This window comes from Cynara cardunculus, assembly GCF_001531365.2.
Source record: "Cynara cardunculus var. scolymus isolate 2C chromosome LG 16, CcrdV1, whole genome shotgun sequence".
NCBI classification, from domain to species: Eukaryota; Viridiplantae; Streptophyta; class Magnoliopsida; order Asterales; family Asteraceae; genus Cynara; species Cynara cardunculus.
The window spans coordinates 7398666-7403517 of record NC_037543.1 but is presented as its reverse complement, the minus strand read 5'-3'; positions in this window follow the sequence as shown (position 1 = coordinate 7403517).

Below are 4852 nucleotides of genomic sequence, written 5' to 3'. Positions count from 1 at the left end.
AAAATGTGGGTCGTTAGAGCTTGTTAACGATTAAAGCCAATTCGGGCTTGTCCTTTCCGTTTACATTTTTGGAATCGATGATAGGCACGAACATCTTAACCGGTATTAAATCGATGTTGGGACTTTAATCAATTGTTTTAGTTTATATTTTATTGCATTTTTAGAATAATTAATCAAATCCAACCCCCCCTCGTGATTATTAGTATTTTTTTTTACGTTTTCACCGTGTACTTGATTCGCTAGTCGTATAACGTTAGACCGAGTCTCTATGGATTCGACCCGACTTACACTACTACAATTTTGGTTGTAATTAGTCGTTAGTTGGAATTTATTATTTGGTGGACTCGGCATCCGTCATTCGTGTTCGTTCGTTTGTTCAGTTAAGTTAAACGAATGAACATGAACAAGCCTCCGTTCGTGTTTGTTCGGTTTGTTTACAGCCTTAAGTACCGATAAACAACTCCTAAACTTGTACCCGACGCGTTCTCAACTTTTGAAAACGATCAATATATACCCAAAAATAATTATAGAAAAGTATGGTTTAGGTTATTTGGGCTTTGTTTTGTTTGGGTTTTAGTTGCAACATTTGGATTTCAGAGAAATACGATAGCACCGTTAACAAACCTAAATTTTTTATTCTTCGGCAGTGAAATAATACGGTGGCACGTGCCACCCATGCCACCACATCAGGTCCGCCCATGTTGGGTTGGGTTGGTCGGATTTTTGAGCACCCCCTAATGAGAAGTATTAAACTGTAATTAGTGAGAATGAAAATAAAAGAAATTGTTTGATTTTATATAATGTAATAGGTTCATTCTCCCAAAAGCCTGAATTTTCATTTCAGATTAAATCAAGGGGAGTAAAAATTTATTCCTATTTTCATTACATGTCATTTTCATTTTTATGTATAAAACCAAACAGCGTTAGTAATGTATCAATCATATTATTAAACATTTAATACATTTATTTTCTCTTTCCTCTATCTCTATACTCCTAAATAAGAAAGGCCATTTTTGGTAAACATAATTTGTTTTTTGAGCTAATTTTAAAAGTTTTATTTAGACGGACAAAATACAAAAAATAACTTATAAGCTACCACTACAACAAAATCGAGTTTATAAGATGTTCCTTATTTCTAGGCGTTTTAATAGACTTCTTTATAGGACTTAGTTTATAAGACCAAAAAATAAAGTGTTCTATCTAAAGTTGTTGTAATAAGTTTATATGACATTTTTTGACGTCGTGATAAGTTTTTTAGGAACACTTTTAATATAAAGCGTCTCATTAGCAACTTTATAGAACATTATTTGAAAAACCGTCCTATAAAAACAAGTGTCTTATAAGAAATTGAGTTTATAGGACATTTTCTCAAAAGAGTCCTATAAAGTTGCTAATGCGACGCTTTGTATTAAAAATGTTCTAAAAAACTTGTTAAGGCGTCCAAAAACGTCATATAAACTTATTACAACGCATTTAGATATGACGCTTTATATTTTTGGTCATATAAATTAAGTCCCATAAAGCGGTCTATTAGGACGCTTAAAGATTGGAGACGTCTTATAAACCCAATTTTATTGTAATGTAGTTTATTGAAATGTCATTTTAAAACTACGTTTATGAGTTTTTTGATACTTTTTTTAATTATAATATTCATAATTATTTATTACTATTAATTAGTTCACCTTCTTCAATTAAATTTTGTAAGATTTTATCTCTCATTTAGACATATAATTTTTTTTTATTTTGTGAATTTAACCATAAAGGTGGTGTCTGATTGGTTTGAGTTTGACTCCAAAGGTCAAAAGTACCAGGAGGTCTCAGGTTCAAATTCAAGAAGGAATAAAAATCTTCTTGTGGCCACRGAGGTTCAAATGCGGTGACTCCGGACTATCTGCAAAGCAGGGGGTCACCCTGAAATTAGTCGGCTTGCATAACGGGTTAAATATCCAGATTAATAAAAAAAATATGTTTGGTATTTTATTAGAACAGAGAAAAACCTTTATAATTCCTATTTTCTCTATTTTATACTATTTTACATATTCTTAGTACATTTATTTTTGGAAAGTTTCATCCACTTGGATACGTCTGTTAGTGACATCCTTTTGTGGAGGTGCATGGTTGGTCTTAGTATTAGAAAATTAAAAATAACAAAAATAGAAAGTAAACATATTATATTCTCTCCGTCATAAATTTAATATTCATTTTTCTATTTAGTTTTGTATCAAAATAAATGTCTATTTATAAAAATAATTGTGTTTGTTGATCATATACTCTTAATTATAAGATATATAAAGTTTGTAACTCTATTATTAAGGATAAAGTTATCATTTAATTAATTAAAAAAATATTTGTTACATATTTCTAAAACTGTTTACTTGATTCATTATATCACTACTAAAAAATGGGGTTTTTCCGACGGCAACATTCCTCGGAAAAACAAGTTTTTGTCAGATTTCTGAGGGATATCGGTGTCGGAAACCCCCCGACCGCTAAATGCAATTTTCGGCAGAATTTCTGATGGATTTGTATTTTTCGGTAGAGAAAACCCGCCCAAAACTCCGTGGAACAATTTTATAATATGTTATACCTTTTCCAAGTTAATTAGAAGCTTTAGAAAATGTAATTAGTATTACCGACGGAATTTCTGTCGAAAATCCGTCGGTAATTTGATTTCCTTTTTTTAACTTTTATTCAAAATAATAACCCGTTTAATTTTCAAAAATACAATTTTCCGCCGGTAATTATATTTAAAAAATGTTTTTACTTATCTAAAATATGAAATGTTTTATATTTTTAATAAATGAAAATATTTACCTATGTAGATCTGTTGGACAATTTGTCTATAAATTTATTTTCGATAATAAAACTTAAATTTAATTATTTACCGACGGATTTTCCACCAGAAATCCGTCGAAAATATAGCTGTTTTAGGGGGAAAAAAAATCCAAAAAACCTGTTAATTTAAAATCCTAAAATATAAAGATACTGTAAATTAAATACAAATATACAATCCACAAATCCGTCATAAATGCCTAATATGATTATTCGGACGAAATAATATACAAATACAAATTCTTCAATAAAGTTAAAGTACGCTTGGTGACACTAGTTCATAAATACAATATATCAAATCTATTACGGCAGGGTCGGCGAAAATTGTTGAGATTGTGTAAACCTCTTCACCATATCCATCATGTTTACATACTCTTTCTTCCGGAGCTCATCTTCCCTCTTTCGGATCTCTTCTAGGCGGAGAATTTCATCAACCTCCTTCTATTGGATCTCATCTCGAGTGCACATTCCTTGAATTTTGGGACTGTAAGGCTTTAATTAACTACAAATACAATAAAACTTTAAAATTTCCAATGAGAAGTATAAATGAAATAGATAAACATCAAAGGATAAAAAAGTACACACCTGACTATCTACAGAAAACGACCCACTCGAGTTTGTTTGTGAGGATGTCCTGATCAAGACCAAATTGGGATCTTGATTGTACCTAAACCCAAATAGATGGTCTTTTTGGGTCCCCCAACCGCCCATTCCACAAGTTGGAATCAACTAGGGAATAAGCCGAGGGATTCTCATCGTACTTTTTGGTGAGATTGTTTGAATAGGTACCCTGTGGTTTAAAAAATACTACCAATCAATTTCGACAACATAACGGTTTTAAATGGGACGTTTTCAACTAAAACAATCCTAAAGTTTGCCCAAAAAACGACAACCAAAGCTATACACACATACACACACATATATATCGATATTAGTCGACATAACTACAAATATAGCAAGGAAGAAATTGAATAGAAAAACCAAGACAATATTAAAATGACAAACAAACATTAACTTCGATATATAAATAATGAAATTGATTTGTTTGTTTTCATCATTTGGTTCATAAATACAAACAAACATTAACTTCGATTCTAAGGTTTCAAACCTTACAACATATTATTTGTATATATCTTTTGTTTTCATTTTCATCTTAATTTGATTAAGACGACTTGTTATATGTGTTCTAATTTCAATAAGAAATAGAAACAATGACAATGTTATTTACGTTACCAAAAAGTGGAAATAGAAAAAGAAAAATAGCATATATTTCTTCGACATGACCTAAATATATATCTTCAATTGTTAATTAAACATATGTAACAACATTAATTTGATAACAAAAAAAACGAGATCTTGTATACCACGGAAAAAAACGACATCAAATTTTTTTAAGAATGATTTTGTATAAACGGTCCAAATCTTTTTGTTATTATAATGTAGATGGTATAAGTTTAAACTCACACTTATAATGAACTATCAGAATATATCAATAAATGAAATATAGCAAAAATTTAATTTTCTAAAAAGGTTAATTCTCTGACTCTTTTTCTGGAAAATTGAAAGAAGATTTATATTGTAAAGTATTATTTAGATGGTTAATTAAAATGTGAAATAATACTAATATAAAGTGCATTAATTTTGAGACAAGAACTGATTGATGGAGATTCAGAGAACCAACAAGGTTTGAGCAAAAGAACGTGAAGTGGTGGGGACATTTCATCTAAACTTTTATGATTCTGTATGCAAAGGCAATATCGACATTGAGAAGCAAGTGCTTGTTATATGATATTTGATTATAGAAAATTTCTACTTTTAGCACAAACAATACTTCTAAGGGGCTGTTTGGCAGTTGCTGAATGATTTAGTTCAGAATAGTTAAGAGGTTAGAATGGCTAAGAGGATCAGAATGGTTAAGTGCTGAATGAAACAAGGTTGTTTGGTAATTGTTCTCTGAATGACAGCAAATTACCTTTTAACCCTAGTTATGATATAGTACTGAATAAACCAACATACAATT